The following is a 22,768-nucleotide window of genomic DNA, read 5'->3' on the forward strand; positions in this document are numbered from 1 at the left end:
TCTAGTCTAAGCAATGGTTTTCCCAGTAGACATGTATGGATATGAGCCCATATATGGATATATGAACTATATATGGACTATATATGGACTATAGTCTATATGGACTATAAAGAAAACTGAGCGGCGAAGAATTGATCCTTTTGAACTGTGATGTTGGAGAAGAGTCTTGAGAGTCCTTTGGACTGCAAGGAGATCCAACCAGTCCATCCTAAAGGAAATCAGTCCTGAATATTCATCGGAAGGACTGATGCTGAAGGTGAAGCTCCAATACTTTGGCCACCTGATGTGAGGAACCGACTCATTTGAAAAGACCCTGATGCTGGGAAAGACTGAAGGCGAGAGGAGAAAGGGATGACAGAGGATGAGATGGTTGGATGGCATTACTGATGCGATGGACATGAGTTTTATTAGCTCCGGGAGTTGGTGATGGACAGGGAAGCCTGGCATGCTGAAGTCCATGGTTTCGCAAAGAGTTGGACAGGACTGAGAGACTGAACTGAACTGATTCTACCTCCGTTATGGACAGCCATCATGCACAGGCTGGAGAAATTGTTTCGGCAGAATTAGGGTCATTTGAAAACTGTAAATCTTTTGCAAGTTAGGATCATAATCTGTTCACCCCGTAAAGCCAGTCCTGGGCTTTCTGTGGATAACTGATTCCGTGTGTGCAACTTGAAACAGGAAGGGCACGATAAGGGCCTGGAAACTGTTCAACTCTAGATTACATGGTATTTTGGAGACCTCCTTTCAGGAAAATCTGTCAGTTACATGGCCAATCAAATTGCAAGACTGATACTTGCTAATTTTGCATTCCACCAGATGATTATATGTAATTCATCTTGTGATTTGGCAATAAAGATTTCTTTTACTTTCCTGCTCAATAGATTGGCTTCATTCAGTTGCTAGATGAAAATAGGATTGTGTTGCAAAACATATAAATGATTTGGCAAATGTGATTTTTTAATTTATTTTTTAATTGGAGGAAAGTTGCTTTACAATATTGTGTTGGTTCCTGCCATACAACAATGTGAATCAGCCATAAGCAAATGTGATTTTATATGCCAAAAAATATACATTAGCAGATTTTATGATAAGTGTCCTTGAAGGGAAATATGATGAATTTGCATCTGATTTAGATCTTCTCTAAACAACCTGACAACAGCAGAAAAGGAAAAAGCAAGCCGTCGACAGTTTTATTGTTCAGATGGTATTAATGGGTTCTTGAGAGACTTGTGATAGTGGCATCTTTTAGTAATTTCCTGTGTTTGAAGGGTATCGGTAGGGATTTACAGGGGATGGTCATGATCCATGTTTCCAAAGCATGTCAAAGAGAGGTTGTAGATCTTTTATCCTCTTGTCTGGCATGTATGTAATGACAGATAGCGGCCACGGTTAAGTTGTTGGGTAACTCATTTTCATTACATTCTTTAACCAAAGAATTTGGTGACACATTAGATGTTTCTGCCTATCTTGAGTCCTCCGTCCTGTCTATTATTGTAGACTGTAAGCTCCATAATGAAACTATTTCTAACTGGTTCTCCTCTGTAGCACTCCCTAGCCTGGTAGCACTCTCCCCAAAAATGTAGAGCAAATACATAACAAAAAATGAACCTAATGGTTATCTTAGCTATCCATTCATCTATCTGTCCATCCATCCATCCATCCATCTCTCCTCCCATCCATCTTTCAAGATTGCTGTTTTCTCTAGGTTTTTGCTGACACAAAGTCTCACCCTTTGTTTCTTTGCTTTGGAATGTGATCATTTACATTCTCCACAACTGAGGGGTTGTCAAATATACATAGTAAAAATAAACATGGTCAATACACCTTGTAAAAGTAAACTTGAGGTGAAGCTATAATTTACTAATGCACAGTCATTGATACACTGAAGAAAAGAAATGATATACAACTTTGGCCAGGTAGATATATGAGCCATTTCAAAATATCTCAGCAAAACTTTCTGAAAGGGCTCATCTGAAGTGTCTAATCTACTTCTCCCTGATCCCCATCCTTACCTGCTATTCACATTTGCTTTTCTTAAATGTATTTGATTTGTGACAAGTTGGGAGCCACTTTCTTTTTTCTGAGGTGATCTTTGAAGAATGATGTACTTTACTGCAGCCTGTTTAGATTGTTTATCTGTATTTAAAGCCCAAGCCAGGTATTGTGTTTTACCTTTAAGATAAAATCAATAAAGAGTTGAAAAGAAGCAGAGTAATCCTTGAACATTCCTAAATAATTGTCTTCCTTTACTTCTAAAAAGGAACACTGCTTAATCTTACTTATTTGAAACTGCTTTCTCAGGGTTCATTTAGCTGTGATCTTACCTTTATTCAAACATGTAGAAGCTAAAAATGGTACAAAGAAAGTTTATTCTAATCCAGACACATTTGGAAGGCAGTGTCGTTACTAAATGCTGTTGGTCTTGATAAGCTCTTTGATAAGCTGAGATCAGATTTTATCACAGAGATAGATGTAGTTCATTGGTAAAGAGTGTAACCTGATGCTTATACTCCCTTGGTATCAGTGGGAGATTTGTTCCAGAGCACCCCCCTCAGATATCAAAATCCATGAGTGTTCAAGTCCCCTATGAAAAACGGGGTAGTATTTGCATATAACCTCCACAATCCTCTGTTATACATTAAATCATCTCTAGATTACTTATGGGCTTCCCAGGTGGCTCAGTGGTATAAGAATCCACCTGCCCATGCAGGAGACATGAGTTAATTCCCTGGGTCGGGAAGATCCCCTGGAGGAGGAAATAACAACCCACTCCAATATTTTTGCCCGAAGAATCCCACGGACAGAGGAGCCTAGTGGCTACAGTCCATGGGGTCAGAAAGAGTCTGACACAACTGAGTCACTGAGCAGGCTCACACTAGATTACTTATAATCCCTAATACAATGTAAATGCTATGTAAACTGTTGTAAATACAATGCAAATACTTTGTAAATAGTTGCTGATGTGCAGCAAATTCAGATTTTGCTCTTTGGAGTTTCTGGAATTTTTGAAAAATATTTTCAATCTGTGTTTGGTTAAATCCTCAGATGCAGACTTAGAAGGTTTATCGTATAGGGGTACAACCAATACATAAATACATAATTATTACTACCTTCGGGAAAGGGCTAACTATGGTGATGCTGCTAGAAGCTGGTGAGTTAGACAAACTGAAATTTTTATGTAATATCCAAATCTCATTGTCAATCTTATCCTACCCAGTTGATTTTCAGAGTTTTTGAAAAGAAAAATTACGGAGTAATTTGAGCTTCCCTTCTCCCTTTATTGGGCTTCCTCCGTTCCTGAGGCAGAGACATTGGCTGTCAATCAGATATTCAAGAATATGGGGACAGGAGTGAGAAAAGGAGGCCTGGATAATTCACCTGAGAAGTGTTATCCATCATCCATGTGTACTGTATGGCAGTGGGTGGTCAGGAAGAGAGGATCATTTGTAACGTTCAGGTGTTGGAGATGGTAGTGAGGAAAGAGATTAAAGCATTTTAGTTTTCAAAGGCAGTGGTTGTAGAGAATTAAGGATTTCTGCGTAGCTGCAATGAAGCGTCTGGTGCCAGTCTTGACGTTCTTTCGTGAAGAGCTATAAAATTAGATTAAATATATGAGGCAACTATTTCTTGGAGTTGACTATCAGACAATGCAGGACTTTGAAAGAAGGTAACACTTGAGGTAGGCCTTGGTTTTCTGCCTGAGGGTCCATTCACTGCACCAGAAACTAAGTTATATTTTTTACTTATCAATCAGTTAAAAAAAAAAAAGAATGCAGTCAATTTGGAGGAACTATAGTCTCCCATGCACTATACCCTGAAATTAATTCCAGCTGGATTAAGGCAATACATGTATAAAATTAATCATTAGAAAGCTAGAAAGGAAGTGAATGTTTATCCCAACGACAGTGAGAGAGGCAAAAAGAAAAGATCACAAAAGAAAAGCATCATGGATTTGACTCCATTAAAAGTAAACTTCTGTTTGTCAAAAAATCAAAACCGAAACAGAGATAGACATGTGCAGTAAATATGAGATAGGAGTGCCTAAAGATCTTAAAAGGCCAAGAGCTCATACTGATTGGTAACAATGCAAGATTCCAGTTGTTAAATTAAATGGGAGGTCCGGCATCTAGCCTTTTCCTTCCTAAAGCCTTTGTTTTTAAACTTTTCCTGCTCAGTGGAAGAACTCAATTGCCCAAGGTCTCTTCTTGCTTGCTATTTCATCACTCCTACCTCTGAGCCTCAGCGGGGACCTGGCCTCACATTCCATTGCATGGCCTGCCTGGGGCCCTCTGTCTCTTACATGCACTCCTTAGTGATGTTTCTATGAGCTCTAAAAATTGGGGGTTTCCCAGTAATATTGTTCTGTGGTATTTGTTATTAGGTATTGGTGTTTCCTACTCATTTTTTATTGGAGATGTGATAGTTTCATTTCTAGAAAGAAAATGTGACATATTTCCCTTTCTGACTTCCTACCTTCTCTGAAAAATTGGATGCTTCAAGTGTGTGTGTATGTGTGTGTTCAGGGTACAGACTTGAGAGGAGTAATAAAGGAAGTAATGTGAGGAGGTCTGCCCCAGCATTACCTCATTTTCTGATCTGCTGGGAGCAGAAAAGTTAGTGTGATAACCTGAGGGAACTGACAACCAGGTGAGCCTATGTTCTGAGCCACGTTTTGGTAAATCACATTGAGCAAGGTTTTACCTGTTTCTCCTGTGTTCATTTGCAGGAGTGTGCACTTAATGGGTAGGTCTGCTCCATTGTACAGCCCCGAAGAAAATATACATAAGCATTCATTCATTCATTTATTCATCCATAGGGCAAACCCACCATGTTCAAGGTACTTCATTTTCATATAGTCAACTACTTAGAAGAAAGGGATCAATTTTTCATAAACTATGAACCACCTAAATTTAGCCAGGATGAAATGGACATCCTGAGTAACCATTAAAACAGTTGAGATAATATTTAAAATTCTCCCCACAAAGAACTCTCTAGGAACACATTGTTTCACTGGAGAAGTCCACCAAATGTTTTGAGAAGAATTAATATCAATTTTACATAATCTCAGAAAATAGAAGAGATAGGAACACTGCCTAAAAGACCACAAAAAGATATTCCAGCCCAATATCTCTTGTGAACTTTAACACAGAAATACTCAAGAAAATATTAGCAAATGAAGTCCAACAATGTGTAAAAAGAATTATGTACCATGACCAAATGGGATTTAACACTGGTATTCAAGGATGGTTGAACACTTTAAAATGGATCACTGTAATCTACCATATGGATAAGCTAAAGAAAAAAAATGATATGATCATATCTATTAACTTAGAACAAGCATTTGACAAAATTCAACATTCACTTAAGAAAAAAAATGATATGATCATATCTATTAACTCAGAACAAGCACTTGACAAAATTCAACATTCACTTATAATAAAAATTGTTGGCAATTTAGGAATAGAGGTGAATTACCTCAACTTGATAAAGAGAATCCAAGACTGGGAACATGACAAGGATGTTCACTCTCATTAGTCCTAGTCTACATGGTACTGGAAGTTCTAGTACCATGGAAAGTAGGACGCATTCAGATTGGAAAGGAATGCGTAAAACTAGCTCTATTTTCACATGACAGGATTTCCGACCTAGAAAATCTCTAGGAATCTGCAACAAATACAGAAACTCCCAGAACTAATAAGTGGGTTCAGCAATTAACCCACAAATTAATTGTATTTCCATACGCTAACAGTAAACATGCAGAAACCAAAAATTTAAACACAATACCATTTATAATAGTTCCAAAGAAAATGAAATATTATATACACACTTAACAAAATTCACTCAGGATTTGTTTTTGCTGAAAATTACAAAATGCTGATAAAAGAAATCCAAGAAGAGCTTCCAATATATGTTGGAAGTCTCAACATAGTACAGATATAAGTTCTCCCCAAATTAATCCAAGGTTTAATGCAATTCCTAAAAAAAAATTCCTACCAGCTTATTCTAAAATTTATATGTGAAGATACAGGCCCCATAATAGCTAAAACAATTATGTAAAAGTGAAAGTCACTTAGTCGTATCTGACTCTTTGTGACCCCATGGACTATACAGTCCATGAAATTCTTCAGGCCAGAATACTGGAGTGTGTAACCTTTCCCGTTTCTATGGGATCTTCCCAACCCAGGGATCAAACCCAGGTCTCCCGCATTACAGGCAGATTCTTTACCAACTGAACCACAAGGGAAGCCCAAGAATACTGGAGTGAGTAGCCTATCCCTTCTCCAGGGGATCTTCCTGACCCAGGAATCCAACGAGGGTCTCCTGCATTGCAGGCAGATTCTTTACCAACTGAGCTAAATCATGGCATAGAATAATAAAGTAGGAGGAATCACTCTATCCAATATCAAAGCTACCTTTATTGCCATAGTAATGAAGCCAATAAGAAATTGGCAGAGGACAGATGGAACACAATGGAGGATCCAGAAGTAGATCATCAAACATGCTCAAATCATTTTTGGCAAAGGTGCAAAGGCAACTCAGTGGAGGAAACCCAGGCTTTTAAAAAAGAAATGATGTTGGACCATGGACATCCATTGGCAAAAAACAAACAAAAACATTGATCTAAACTTTATACCTTATACAGAAACTAACTCAGATGGATTACAGACTTAAATGTATAGGGTAAAATTACAAAAAATTTAGACAAATACACATAAGAGATCTAAGTCTAGGTCTTGGGATCTCAATCTAGGCATAGAATTCATAGACTTCACACCAAAAGCATAAATCCGTAAAAGGAACAATAGATAGATTGGACTCAACAAAACTGAAACTTTTTCTCTGTGAAAGCCATGTGAAGAGAATGAAAAGACAGTCTCTAAGCTGGAAGAAATATTTGCAAACCACATATTGCACAAAGGACTAGTATCTAGAATATGTAAAGAACTCCTAAAACTCAAAAATAAAAAAGCAAGCAATTAATTAGAAAATGGGCATAAGATATGAATAGTCATTTCACTGAGGAAGATGTGCAGATGGAAAATAAGCCCACTACAAGATATTTCACATCACTAGCCATCAGAGAAACACAAATTAAAACCATAATGAGCTATTGCTTCACATCTGTCAGAATAGTTAAAATAAAAAATAATGACAAAACCAAAAAATGATGAGGATGCAGAGAAACTGTTCACTCATACATTGTTAGCAGGGATGTAAAATGACACAGCCACTCTGGGAAACAATCTGGCAGTTTCCTACAAAACTAAACATACAACTGCCATATGACCCAGCAAGTGTACTCTTGAGCATTGATTTCAGAGAAGTGAAAATTCATGTTCACATAAAAACTTGTTACATAAATGTTCATAACAGCGTCATTCATAATAGCCAAAATCTGGAACTAACCCAGATGTTTCTAACAGATGAGTGGTTAAATAAACTGTGATACCCATGGAATTCTACTCAGCAATCAAAATGAATGAACTACTGATACATGTAGTCAGCAACTTGGGTGATTCTCCAGAGAGCTGTGTTGAGTGAAACAAGCCATTCCCAATAAATTACGTATTTTATTTTTAGGGTTTCTTTGTTTTTCAATTTTTAAAAATTGAAGTATAGTTGATTTACAGTTGTGTTTCTGATATATAACAAGGTGTTTCAGATATATATATATATATATATGTATATACATATACATGTATATGCATTCATACATATGTATATACATGTATATCCATTCTTTTTCATTTATAGGTTATTACTAGATATTGAATATACTTTCCTGTTCTATACAGTAGGGCCTTTTTGTTTACCTGTTTTTACATATAGTGCTTTATATCTGCTAATTCCTAATTTATCCCTCCCTGCTTTCCCCTTTAGTAATGATAAGTTTGTTTTCTATGTCTGTGAGTCTGTTTCTGTTTTGCCAATAAGTCCATTTGAATCATATTTTAGATTCCACATGTAAGTGATGAAATTATATATTTTATGGTTCCATTTAAGTGACATGTTTAAATTACAAAGTTCTAGAAATGGAGGACAGGCTAGGGATTGCCAGGGCTTAGGGATGGAGCTGAGGGAGAGGAAGTGAAAGGTGGGTGAGATCATAAAAGCACAAGATGAAGGATCCTTGTGTGGTGTTAGATCTGCTCAGTATCTTGACTGTGGTGGATTCACCAACCTACACAGGTTATAAAATTGTTTTGAACTTGATACATGTACAGATACACATAATGAAATGAGTACAAGTAAAACTGGGATTTGGAGAATTCTAAATAAGATTGGTGTATTGTATTAATGTCAATATCCTGGCTCTGCTATTATACTATGGTTTTGAAAAGTATTGCCACTGGAGGAAACTGGATAAAATATACACAGGATCTGATTTATTTTTTATAATTGCATATGAATCTGCAATTATCTCAATCATTTTTCCATTAAAATTATGTCTATAAAACTCTTTTGAAAAATTATATGTAAGAATACATATAATTTTGAGCACTTACTATGTGTCAAGTACTGTTCTAATGACTTTATATCATTATTAACCCCATTTCGTTCCCAAGCAGCAATATTATTCCTACTTTCCAGGAAACCAAGACACAGATTAAGCAACTAGTCCAAAGTCACAAGCCTAGTCAGTGGCAGAATCTGGATTAGAACTCAAGAATTTTTGGTTCCAGCATCTACAACACTAATAAGTTATTTTTTCTCTTTGCCTAGAGACTAGTTTTAGTTGAGGTCATGAGGAAGGCCTATGGAGAAAATGACACTTTGAGCTTCGTTAGAGGGCTGATTATGGTCTATGTATTGTATAAATTGTGCTGTAAAGCAGCAGAAATTTAATACGTATTTGTTGAATTAGTAAGTGACTTACCTTCTTTAAACCACTAGTTGATTCCTTCAGTTACTGATTATCTGCCAGGAGCCCAGGGTTTGCAAAATGAGAAAACACAGGACCCAGGCAGTCAGCTCATCTTGCCTTCTCAACTGTGGTCAGTGTTTCCAAAGGGGATCTATTGGCATTCTAGGCAGTTCTGTTCTATGCTGTGAGGAGATAACACACTGTGGAACGTTTAGCAACATTTAGAATGTCCTCCAGACATCAATATTGCCCTCAATTACCAGGATGTTGAAACATCTCCCCCTGCCCACCACACGTACCATTTCCCAGTTCCCCCATAAGGATCCTCGTGGAGAACCAATATACTTAAATCTCTGGTTATCAAAGTTCAAAGAATTCATACAACGGAACTGCGAGATTCACAAGAGGGACATTCCATTTTTCCCCCTTGGCATGCCTCCATGCATGCGATAGAAATAGATCTTCCTTGCCTTCACAGTGGTTCTGTTTCAATCTGGTCTGAAGTGTTCATCTTGCTCTTTTGCTTTTTGTCCTGCTTGTTCTTTTTGATGGACATGAAGAAGTTTCTCCTTTCAGAGACAAGCTGCTGAGCACGCACCATGTAGCACACCCCAAACCAAGCTTTCAATCTCAGTAGAAGAAAAACATCTGAAAGGGAAACATATTAATGCATTATTTTTGTAAACATGAAAAACATCTCTTGGAAGGGCAATTTTCTCTTGTTGACTGGCAGAAAAACAGCAGTGTTAATTATGTTGCCTTGTTAAATCTGAAAGAATGTGGTGAACACTGGGAACTTTTCTAATTGCCTTTGTGGAAGGCATCTGAGGGATCAGAAGTCATCTCTGTCAGAGGAATGCTGAGACAGCTGTGTATCCCTTCAGAGGCACTGGTCTGAATGTGCTCGGGGGAATATCGGTGAGCTTGAGTCCATGGACTTTTGGGCAAAACTCATGGGTAAGTGAGGGTGGGAAAAGGCAGAATCTCTGCTTCAGTTTCTGAACACTGGCTGTTTCTTTCCTTTTCCCATGAAGAGAAGGAAAGGGGATACATCTGGACAGAGTGTCTGGGCTTCCCAGATGGTGCTAGTGGTAAAGAATCCACCTGCCAATACAGGAGACATAAGAGATATGGGTTCGATCTCTGGGTCCGGGAGATCCCCTGGGGGAGGGCATGGCAACCCACTCCAGTATTCTTGCCTGGAGAATCCCCGTGGACAGAGGTGCCTGGAGGGCTACAGTCCATGCATCACAAAGAGTCAGACGTGACTTGAGGTGACTTAGCATGCAAGTGCACAGAGTTACCTGCATCCATTTGAGTGCTGGTGTCTGCACCCTATCTTTGCCCATAGTGGCAGATAAGCTTTCCCGCCATCAAAATGGGAAGAACAAGTCTTGCCCCCCACCCCCCGTAGTACAGTTCTTTCAAAAGAGCCCAGGCAAAGTGTGAAATTTAAATAGAAAAACAAAAACCAGATGATGACTTGCATAAGAAATGGAAGCATTGCATTGCTTTCCCATAAATCTAGCTCCAGGGTAGAAGTTTGGGAGGGAAGAATACCCTGGAATGTAGAAGAATGCCACTCAAGGTGAAAACAGGAGTTCAGAGGCCCAGCTTTTGTACCCTGTTTGAATTTCAGATGAGATAAAACCAGCAGCTCTGCTAAGTTGCAGTGCAAAGGCTTACATGGCTTCTTGAGAAAAGCAATTTATTTTAGATTATAGCACAGCAGCTATCATTTAAACTGCTAGCGATTGTAATTGAACTCAGAACCAACCGTCTCTGTGAACACAGGGTGCAGTAATGTTACCCAGGCTTTTCTGAATAATGTGGATGCCAGGCCTTCAAGACAGATGGGCATGGTAGCCCCAAAATCGAACTACTAGTATCTTGCCAGCCTTCCCACAACCAGCCTATTTAAAAATACTTTCTGGGAAATGTACCTAGCTAGGTATTAAAATATGTACTTGCTATACATTTTGGAGATATTAATATGAAACAGCCAGGAGGCAGCAATCTTCACAAAATTAGAGAAGATGCAATTGCACTAGGAAACTTTTTGTTCAGTTTTCATCTTTATTTAAGATCATGATGGGGCTTGTGAGGGGAGGGGTGAGGGGAGAGGGGTTGTGTGCAGGGACAATCCAGTATGGAGAGAAGGGCCCCTTTTGATACTGGAAAATCTTCGATTTGATAATGAAGAAGGTGTGCTTACCCTCCAAACCTCAGAACGTCATCCTGTCATTAAGTCCGAATGAATGTTCAGTTGTTCTGTTGGAGAAAAACGTTGTGTCTCATCTCCATGCACTGCCTTTGCTCCCTTCTTGTAAATAAATCCAGTTATAGAAAACTCACTATTTCTCCAGAGTTGTCCAGACACTCAGAAACAACAATTTCATCCAGGTTCAACTATTTATTTTTGTTTTTAGTAAAAGAGCTTGACATAGTGCACTTGCTCCTTTTATGACTTTCTTTTTTGTTTTGCTTTTATGAAAGCAACAACCAGCACATAGTTTGCAAATCAAATAGTTCAGAAACACTTATAATGAAAATGGACAATTCCTAATGCTACCCTTTCCCTTCTTATTGCCCTTCCTAAATGCAAGTAAAAGTGATAGTCACTCAGTAGTGTCTGACTCTTTGTGACCCCATGGACTCTAGCCCACCAGGCTCCTCTGTCCATGGGATTCTCCAGGCAAAAATAGTGGAGTGGGGAGCCATTCCCTTCTCCAAGGGATCTTCCTGACCCAGGGATCAAACCCGGGTCTCCTGCATTGCAGGTAGATTCTTTACCACTGAGCACCCTCTGTAATTCATTCCTGGTTTTCTCTGCATATTTCTAATTAATCTTTTATCAATTTCACATGCTACATACTGATTTTCTAATAAGAAAGAAAATTTATCTTATCACCTTTTCACATTTTCCCACTAATAACAGGACATTATTTGCAACTTCCATTGCTCTTCCAACTTTTAATTTTTAAAATTTATGTATTTTTAAATTGAAGTATAGTTGATATACCATATTCTGTGTTACAGGTGTACGGTATAGTGATTCACAGCTTTTAAAGGTTATACTCCGTTTGTGCAGTAGGGTGTGAGTGCTCAGCTGGTCCCACTCTTTGCAACCCATGGACTGCAGCCTGCCCGGCTCCTCTGTCCATGGAATTTTCCAGTCAAGAATACTGGTGTGGGTGGGTATTTCCTACTCTAGAAGATCTAACTGACCCAGGAATGGAACCTGCGTCTCTTCTGTCTCCTGCGTTGGCAGGCAGATTCTTTACCACTAAGCCACTTGGGAAGCCCCCTTCTCTTATGGTTATTATAAAATGTTGGCTATGTTGCCTTATTGTACAATATATCCTTGTATTAATAGCTTATTTTATACCTAATAGTTTGTACCTCTTATTTCCTGTAACCACTGTTTGTTCTCTGTATCTGTCTCATCATTTTTGTTATATTCACTAGTTTGTTTTATTTTTTATATTCCACATATAAGTGATTTCATACAGTACTTCTCTTTCTCTGTCTGACTTGCTGCACCTACCACAATATCCTTCAAGTCCCTCCATGTTGTTGTAAAGGCAAAACTTTCATTCTTTTCATGGCTTAGTAGTATCCCATTGTGTGTGTATGCGTGTATCTCACATCTTCTTTATCCATTCACCTGTTGATGCACACTTAGACTGCTTCCATATCTTTGGTCTTGACACTTGTAGGTCACATTTAAATGGTCTGTCAGTCTAGTCAGCATCTTTAACTTTTCTCCATAGATGAGGTATGAGTGCTCACATCCCTTTCTCCACTATTCTTTTCCCTCTTTCCCTTTCAGTTCTCATTCAACTATACCATTATTTTTGCATTATCAAATTTAATTTACTTTTGCTTTGTCACCAGAGTGGTTTTTCTTTGTGTTTTTTTCCAAAATTGAATGTAATGAAAAAGATTTGCATCATTATGACTTGGCTAAATTATTTACTACCGACTCAGATGGTTTCTATGATTTCAGTGTCACAACTCCTGTGATACACGAAGGAGCCTGTGTCTTGAGTCAGGTTCAAATGGATTCTTTTTCTTTGTCATTTGTCAAAATCATGCCATCTTTTAGCGTGTGTAATATATCTTTTAAGTCTTTCTTATAAGCTTACCTATGCTTGATATTACTGGAATTTCTGATGTCCTCTTGCCTCTCCTGAGTGCATGCTTCTGTCACATCTTCAGGTTTTCCGAAACTTGTGCTGTGCAAAGTCACTTCAGTCGTGTCCGACTCTATGCGACACTATAGACTGTAGCCAGACTCCTCTGTCCATGGAATTCTTCAGAGAAGAATGCTGGAATGGCTTGCCATTTCCTTCTCCAGGAGATCGTCCTGACCCAGGGACTGAATGCATGTCTGCTGCATTGGCAGGCGGTTTCTTTACCGCTAGCGCCAACAGGGAAGCCACTCCATATTTGGACTTTCTATTCTGTGTTTCTCCCTATTTCTCGTTAGATCTCCACGTTTGTCTCGTTTAGATGGGTTGTTTTCTAGATCTTCGCTACTGTCTGTTAGCAGCCAACACTGCTACCGCTGACTCTGCTCCTACTCTGATCCTTCCCCCTCTATAGGCTACCTTTTCTGGGAGGAGTGGGGGTATTCTTACGAGGCTATTAGGAATTTCTCTGTAACCTCAGTTTTCTAACACTTTGCAATTCATTCTCCTTGACATTGACTAGATTCCTGTGTTTTGAAGATTCATGCCTCCTGTTAGCTCAGGGAAATTTTCTGTGATTTCTTGCCCTCCAGTTTTGTTTTTCTCATTCTGAAACTTCTATTAGTCCACATCTAGATCTCATGGATCAATCATCTATATATCATACTTTTTTCTCACATATTGTACCTTTAATACATATTCTGGGAGATTTCTCTAAGTTTGTCATTAAGCTATCTATTGAATTTTTTGCTTAGGTAATCATGGGTCATTGGGTAAAGAATCTGCCTGCAATGCAAGAGACACAGGAGACGTGGATTCGATCCCTGAGTTGGAAAGATCCCCAGGAGGAGGAAAATGGCAACTATTCTAGTATTCTTGCCTGAAAAACCCCATGGATAGAAGAGCCTGGTGGCCTACATTCCAAAGAGTCGCAAAGAGTTGGTCACAACTGAGCAACTACGTACAAGCTCATAATTCCTGAGGGATCCTTCTTTTATCTGATTATTCCTTTTAAATATAACTTTGGTTTTGTTTCAGTTACCAAATCTCCTCAAGTGATTCTTGAGGACATTAAAAAGATTTTCTTATTTATTTATTCTATTATTTTGTAAAAATATAGTAACTGATTTCATTACTTTTAAACATACTTATTTTATTATTTTTAAAAAATGTTTATTTATTTATTTAGGCTGTGCTGGATCTTAGTTGTCACAGTGGGTTTTCCTTTGTGTCACGTGGGATCGGCGAGGACTTTAGTTTTTGGCACACAAGCTCTGGAGCACGCAGGCTCAGTAGCTGTAGTTCCGAGGCTTGGTTGCTCCCCCTTACATAGGATCTTGGTTCACTGACCGGGTGTGAATCCTAGTTGGATTCTTAACCACTGGACCACCAGGGAAGTCCCTGATTTTCTTTTGTAAGTTTGTATCTTTTTTCCCTAAATTGTCATATTTCCATAGTGTCATGTTTTCTGCTATTTTGCTTGCTCGTCTTATTTTCTTTCTTTCTTTCTTTTTTTTCATTTATTTTTATTAGTTGGAGGCTAATTACTTTACAATATTGTAGTGGTTTTTGTCATACATTGACATGAATCAGCTTCATCTTATTTTCTGTGCTGGCCTTTCTTGGCATGTTAGATTTCTGGTGATCTGTAGTTATATGTAAAAGAATAAGGTAATATAAGGGCTGTTTGCTAACCCTCAGAAGGTAGATGGGTCTTGTAAATGGCATGCTTAAAGGGTCCAAGTTTAGAGTGTGTGCATGGGAATGGGGTGGGGAGGATCTTGACTTGCCAGAGGGAGGTTTTAACACCCATGATAATGGTCTAACTTCTGCCCAGACAAATTTTTACTGCCTTGAACCTAGTGGTGGCTTTAGGTCAACCCACCTGGAGAGCCAGGAGGGCGGGAATTCTACGTTATGTATACTAACTTGTAACTTGTAACCCTCTTTCCAGCTCTTCCACTCTCTGGTTTACTCACTAATTCTGAGAATTGAGTTTTTCTGGGGTAGTGTCAGGCGGTATGCTTTCTCCTTTGCTGAAACCCCTTTTTAGGTTGTGGTTTCCTTTGCTGTGGCTTCTAAGTCAACAGACTTTTATTGAAATCACTCACCTTCTAATGGCTTCTTCCCATTCTCTTTGTGGTTATGGGTTAACACTTATGGGCTCCTTTAGTATCATTCAGAAGTAACTTTGGGTGAGAAAGGAGGTAAAATGGGTTTTCTTAGTCCACCAGTGTGAACCAGAGCACGTTCTTTTAAAAAAAGAGAGTGTGATTTTTCATAAGCCACATCCTCCAGCTTTTCATTTTATTTTCAACAGTTTGTTAATCTCACACTTGATCAGCAGTCACAGAAAGTTGCACAAACATATCACTTACTAAATGGAGCCCATAGAACATATACTTATGGGGAAAAAAAAGCGTTCTTCTATTTTCTCTATGTCTCTTAACTGATTTTGCAAGGAGTTTTGTTTTGTTAGGCTTTAGTGAATTCAGAAAGGCTATTAACTTGCTTAAAAGTTGTATTTTATTTTATTTATTAAAGAAAACATAATTGGATGTCTTCAATAAAAATGTTTCCCTTCTTACTCAATAGATAAATGGGCAAAGACCTCAAGAGTAGATGTTCCAAATGAGAAACACAATTTGTAACAAATATATGATGCTGTTCAATGACAGAGTCAAATTAAAATAGGGTAAGATGAACAAAGATTTAAAAATATGATAATTACTGGGAAAGCACGATAAGATGAATACTTTTATATACCTTTGGTACAAACAAGAAAATCTGGTACCAACTTTCAGGTACTTTAAAAGGTTTATAATACTTAAGCTACTGATTCCCCACTTTAGGAATTAAAATTAAGAAAATAATCAAGGATTAAGATGGAGGTTTATTTTTCAAATGCTCATTACAACATTATCAGTTCAGTTCAGTTGCTCAGTTGCGTCCGATTCTTTGTGACCCCATGAACCGCAGCACGCCAGGCCTCCCTGTCCATCACCAACTCCAGGAGTCCACCCAAACCCATGTCCATTGAGTCGATGATGCCATCCAACCATCTCATCTTCTGTCGTCCCCTTCTCCTCCTGCCCTCAATAGCAAAACCCTAAATTACATAACATACAGAAAAAAAATATAAAAAAATATAAAATATATAAATATAAAATATAAAAATATAAAAAATATAAAATATATAAAAATATAAAAAATATAAAAATATTAAAAAAATATAAAATCTATACCACGGAATACAGTCCATACATTAAAAGGATGTTTACAAATAGCTGTTAACTATTTAAATGCTTAGATGTAATTTAGATGAAAAGGAAATCTAGAAATGACATATAAATTAATATATATATTAATGACATTATATATATTAATGACATATACATTAATGACATATATATCAACCATTTGAAAAGAAATAAAAAACAAGAAGGAACTATGCTGAAATTTTAACTGTGGTTGTCTTTTGTTGGTAGAATAGTGTGATATATTTTCTTTCTCTACTCATTAATATTTTGTTGTATTTTCCAGGTATTTTATACTGAATATGCTTGGGTTTGAGAGGAGAAAAAGGAAAAACATTTTAAATCATGCATGTCTGAAAGTAAACCTTTTAAAAATGCCACCAAATGACCCATATGGCTTCTCCATGTGAACTCTTTACCTTTTTCTATCACAGAATCGAGAGTGGATTCTATAAAGCAGTGTATGAAGTGTTTTCCATTATTGAAACTATCTCTCAGATGTATCTGGAAAAGCTAGCTGGTATATTATGTTAGGTTTGCTGCTTTTCTCTCTGTTTCTCTATCTCACAAAGTCTGATTTATGTCAACATTAGCTACAGAAATATTCAGATTCTCTAGAAAGGGGAAACACAGTTGTATCTTTGACTGGAATTAGAGATGAAGTGATAAACAGTAGACTGTGAGGCCGACCCTCAGCTTTAGTCCTGACTGACTCACTTGGTGACTGTTCTGAGTTTTCTCTTGTGAAAAATGAGAGCGTTGCATTGGATGGTCTCAAAGGTCCTTATAATTCTTCTGCTGTGAGTTTGCAAATATCTTACCCTGGCATAGAGCAGATGAAACTAAAATACAGAAATGACTCAGTGAGAAGCATGCGTTCTACTGGTATGTTACTTTGCTATTTTCTGTGCTTTAAAAAGAGCACTTTGGCTTTGTGAAGTAGTAGATTTACATGTCCATTTGGAAGATGAGAAAAACAGAGACACTAATAAGCCTGGTGTAAAAGGCACAATTGCCGAGATTTCTAGCTGTATTTTGGGTCTTGGAGGGACATCCTTTGCTCTCAGAAGCATAGTACGGACTGGGGTATTTTTACCCACAGAATACAAAGGTAAGGTGGACAGATGATTTGTTTTGGTGCATTTGTTTCCCCTCCTCAATAATATGTATAGTCAGTGGAATTTTGTGTAAAAACAGAAATCTTTTTTGGGACTGGTGCTAGTGCTTTGTTCAGGGAAAGCCTCGTGGGCCACATGGGCTTTTGACTTTTCTATATATTGCTACTCTTCCTCTTGTCCTCTTTATTAAAAAAAAAAATCCAAAATAGAAACTGCCATAGTAGTTTTTTTTTCAGATTATGAAAGGAATACCTGCCATTTTTATAAAATTAAAATTAAAAAATCCAACACCACAGGAGAAGTTTTTTGAAAAATAAATATGATTTAGCATTCCACCACACAGTAACGACCTTAACTAATATGTGAAGGTATTTTCTCTCAGACTGTCTGCTTCACTTGTGCGCTCATACACAACATTCAAAATCAACATAGCCAGTAACACTCTTTTGTAATGTTATCTTACAGTGTGCTGTGTCCATAGAATTTTACATCATCATCTGCATTTCCAGCATAGTATTGCCCTGTAGGGTGAAATGCTTAAATTTACGTACATCATTAAATTGTTTAAATTTACTTAAATCATTCCCCTTGATGCATTTTTAGTCTGCTTCCAACTTCTTAGAAGCAACACTGCAATGAGGAACCTTGTATGTATGTGTGTGCAACCTGGTTCAATTGTTTCTCAAGCAGAATTTCATGGAGATGGAATTTCAGTGTCAGAATGTGTGATATCATGGGTGGGCACGTAGAATATATGAACAGGCACCTGCGGTGCTGAACCATCCTCCTTGAAGGCTGTTCCTACTGATGCTTCCACCTCCATCACCGCAGCTTTATTCCACTGCCCTTTGCTCTCCACACAGTGTTCCCTCAGATGTTTTCAGTAGAAGAGAAGGCCAGCAAACCCCCCTGAGAGGGGACTCTCTGGGTTTCATGCAAGTGTGACCTCAGTCAGGCAGGCCTGGTTCTGCTATGCTCTTAGCAGGAGTGCAAGCTCTGCCCTTACTATTTCATCTTCCTCTTTATCCGTAGGGAAATTTTTGCTGAACTGGAAAAACAGTAGGAGTGTTTTGCCTTCACTCCATCACCGAATAGCAGGTGTCCAGGTTCTGGTTGCCTGTTACACGTAAGTGCCCCCAATCCTGTTTTTCCTACGTGTGGTTGGTGTTTTGAACATATTCAATGCTCTGTGTTTGTTATCTTTACTCGAGACTCCTACCCTCCCCCAGTCACTATATTCATTACCCTGAGCCTTTCAACCTGGGGCTGTAGACCAGGGTGAAAAAAAAAAACCAACACACAATTGCTCTTAAGCTCAGAAAATTGATTTTCCCGAGTTTAAGTGGGCATCATGAGTTGTTAACCCTGTTAGAAAAATACAAGTTGGATTTATGATTCCCTTACACAGGTAATTGGGCTCTAATTTTAAATTCTGAGCCAATTGATTTACACTATATTGCATTATAACATAGCAAAAGTGCAACTGAGTTCAGGTGATGTATGAATTTGAGCCTCCAATTATGCGATAAATTATTTTTGGTTCTTTAACAAATGATGCCTAGGTTGACATCAACCTGTCATTGTTTCCTCTGTCTCCCCCTACTCTGTAACTTTCTCCTCTTTCTTCTCCTTTCAGCCTTTTTTCTTTCTAACCTTGCAAGGCTCAGGAATGACCTACTTCAGAAATCCAAAACCTGCATATTAAGACTTTAAAAGATAAATCTGTGCCTCATCCCTACTCACAAACCCTTATTAACATTTCATTTCAACCCACAGTTTATTTCTGTTGGGTCACTATTTTTTTTTAAGTCTTTATTGAATTTGTTACAATATTACTTGTGTTTTATGTTTTGGTCTTTTGGCCATGAAGCATGTAGGGTCTTAGCTCCCCAACTAGGGATTGAACCCACACCCCTGTGCATTGAAAGGGCAGAGTCCTAACCACTGGACTGCCAGGGAAGTCCCTCTGATATGTCACTGTTGTTGCATTGCTTATGATATTTGCTACAAGCCACCAGTTATATAAGTTGCTTTCTTGGTGTAAGACAGTTTCTCCAGGAGATTTCTTTTGGAATTTCAATACTTGTCCTTTCCACAAGATCCTACTGTTGGTGCTTTTAATAGGCTAGCTTTATCCTTTTCTTTCCCCCCACTTTGTGATAATTTCCCCATTGTATTTATTTTTAGCTGGTTGCATTTTATATATTTCTGCAAGCATATCAAGTTGTTTATAGAAAAAGGGTTGAGTATAAATAAATAACACATGCTGCTGGAGTTAATTTCTGGAAGACTCGAGTTATCCAGAAATCAGAGGTACTTAATTGGAATCTGTATCTCAAACTTTGCCTTTCTTTGGCAAGTCCTTGTTATTTTGAGTAGGGGACTAATTTAAATGACGCTTTGAGCATTTGTCAGAGAGATTAAGAGGCAGGAGGAAAGGGCAAAGGAAAAAGCATGGTCGTGGAAGGAACCCTTGACGGGGGCGAGAGATTCATTCCTTCTAGGAGGCTGTAGACAGATCGCTTGCGGTTTCTCTCACTTCCCTCTGCAAAATCATTTCCTCAGTGTTGAGGCCCTTCCTAATTTAAGGAGTCTATATTTAAAGTTTCTAACTTTGGAGAAAATTCTAGCCCCTGATTCATTATTACTCTTTGTGTTGCTTTTAATTCTCATCCTTCCTAAAAACAAATTAAATTACCTGCTGCAGAGTATCAATATTAAAACACTCAGCTCAATTGGATGGTGACCCTGAAAGAAATATTTTTTGCCTTGTTCTGCAGAAAGCAAAGATACTGGATTCTTTCACATGCCTTTCCACTGGTACAGGGGGGTTTGTTTTCCTGAGTGTTCATGGTTAAAGGGATATTTCTATGGAGGACCACGTAGGGTTATGAAAGAAAGATATGCGGTGGCAGAGGAAAACTGCTGGGAAAATCAGTGTTGCATTAAAATGAAGAGCCCCTGCTGCACCCAGGACCACTTCGTGAGCATATGCAATTCTGGACTATTTGAAACATAAACTAGAGCATCATAATTGCTGTATGATAACATTGAAGTTTTTGCTACTTGTGCTTTGGGTTACTTAGAAAGAATATTTTCCTTTTTGGTAAATTGTTTGGAGTAATACAGGGCAGAAAGTGTTCTGATTTAAATCAAGGCCAAGTGAAGGTAGTGAAACAGTTATCTTATGTGTTTTTCCCCAATCTTTACCCTCCAGCTTTCATTACTCTGAGTAATTAAATAATTTCACCCTCCTCCTTCTCAGACCATTGGTGAGGTTTTTTCCTTTCAAAAATCTGAATATTTTTTGTGATTTCACATTTGCTGACTCCCTCTAGGTTAAAGAAATTTCCTCTCCTAAAACATAATCAAATTCTACTTTTTATAAAATCCTCTTAGAGAATCTTTTAAAATGTACTTTTTGGCTCATTAATCTAGTTGTTATAGATCTTTGAGCATATATGGAAGGAAAAACTCTTAAAAGGAATTGAGTCTGGAAGTACCTTATGTTTTATTGTGAATAGATCTAAAGTTTATTTTTCAGCAGCCCCAGATAAAAGGATGATGGTTAGACATCTGACTTAACTGTATACTAGAGAATTATTATTTTTAAACTTAGGCAGTTTACAGAATGCTTTCAGATGGACATGGACAAACTAGATTTAATATCACATTTTCACTTTGTGATTTATATATATATATATATATAATTTTTTTACATTGTTTTCCCACATTATTTTTCACCTTAGGATATAAGAACTAGGACTTCACTAGATTTTTCTGGTAATTGCATGTTCTCTTAGCTGCAAATACTGTTAAGTAGCTTTTTAGAATATAACTCTGAGCTGGTTGTTTAAAAATAATTAAAAATCATTCTATTAAAAATTTGATCCAAATTTGGTAAAGCTCTTTCTGACCGTCTGGGCTTTTGTAAAAGTTGTAAAATGTAAAGAAAGTGAAGCCACTCAGTTGTGTCCGACTCTTTGCGATCCCGTGGACGGTAGCCTACTGGGGGTCCTCCGCCCATGGGATTTTCCAGGCAAGAGTACTGGCGTGGGTTGCCATTTCCTCCTCCAGAGGATCTTCCCAACCCAGGGATCAAACCCAGGTCTCCCTCATTGCCGGCAGACACTCTACCATCTGAGCCACCAGGGAAACCCTGGGCACTCACTATCAGGGATGTCACCGACAGCTAGTAATTTGAGAGTAATTTAATGTATAAGGAATATTTTGCAATGTTAGTTTAAGTCTGCATATTTCAAATAGATTTTTTTTCTAATCTGAGAATGTATGAAATGGAAAATTCTCAAGGTATGCTTTTGGTTATAAAATCTTTCATAATGGTGGTGATCACACAGATCAGCAGTGATCAGTGAGAGCTGATGATTACTATTGAATTAGGGAGTGCTAGGGCTATGGATGGAAGTTCCTGACATTGTACAGGAGACAGGGATTAAGACCATCCCCAAGGAAAAGAAATGCAAAAAAGTAAAATGGCTATCTGAGGAGGTCTTACAAATAGCTGTGAAAAGAAGAGACATGAAAAACAAAGGAGAAAAGGAAAGATATTCCCATTGAATGCAGAGTTCCAAAGAATAGCAAGGAGAGGTAAGAAAGCCTTCCTCAGTGATCAATGCAAAGAAATAGAGGAAAACAACAGAATGGGAAAGACTAGAGATCTCTTCAAGAAAATTAGAGGTACATTTCATGCAAAGATGGATTCGATAAAGGACAGAAATGGTATGGACCTAACAGAAGCAGAAGATATTAAGAAGAGGTGGCAAGAATACACAGAAGAACTATACAAAAAAGATCTTCATTTCCCAGATAATCACAATGGTGTGATCACTCACCTAGAGCCAGACATCCTAGAATGCAAAGTCAAGTGGTCCTTAGAAAGCATTACTACGAACAAAGCTAGTGGAGGTGATGGAATTCCAGTTGAGCTATTTCAAATCCTGAAAGATGATGCTGTGAAAGTGCTTCACTCAATATGCCAGCAAATTTGGAAAACTCAGCAGTGGCCACAGAACTGGAAAAGGTCAGTTTTCATTCCAGTCCCAAAAAAAGGCAATCCAAAATGCTCAAACCAGTACACAATTGCACTCATCTCACACACTAGTAAAGTAATGCTCAAAATTCTCCTAACCAGACTTCAGCAATACGTGAACCGTGAACTTCCAGATGTTCAAGCTGGTTTTAGAAAAGGCAGAGGTGAACCAGAGATCAAATTGCCAACATCCGCTGGATCATCGAAAAATCAAGAGAGTTCCAGAAAAACATCTATTTCTGCTTTTTTGACTATGCCAAAGCCTTTGACTGTGTGGATCA

At 38.0% G+C, this 22,768-nt stretch overlaps 1 protein-coding gene across 12 annotated transcripts in view; it reads left to right on the forward strand.

Annotated features, from left to right (window-relative positions):
* The window catches only part of FHIT (fragile histidine triad diadenosine triphosphatase), a 1,484,422-nt gene that overhangs the window by 555,399 nt on the left and 906,255 nt on the right, over positions 1-22,768 (forward strand). For 11 of the 12 annotated variants that reach the window (XM_043886316.1, XM_043886317.1, XM_043886315.1 and 8 more), the window contains one exon: positions 18,470-18,563. The exons of the other annotated variant lie outside the window; for it this stretch is intronic. The gene's annotated coding sequence lies outside the window, so the exon portion shown is untranslated. The remainder of the gene's footprint in view (positions 1-18,469; positions 18,564-22,768) is intronic. 12 annotated transcript variants of the gene reach the window in all.

This window comes from Cervus elaphus, chromosome 24, assembly GCF_910594005.1.
Source record: "Cervus elaphus chromosome 24, mCerEla1.1, whole genome shotgun sequence".
Lineage (NCBI taxonomy): Eukaryota > Metazoa > Chordata > Mammalia > Artiodactyla > Cervidae > Cervus > Cervus elaphus.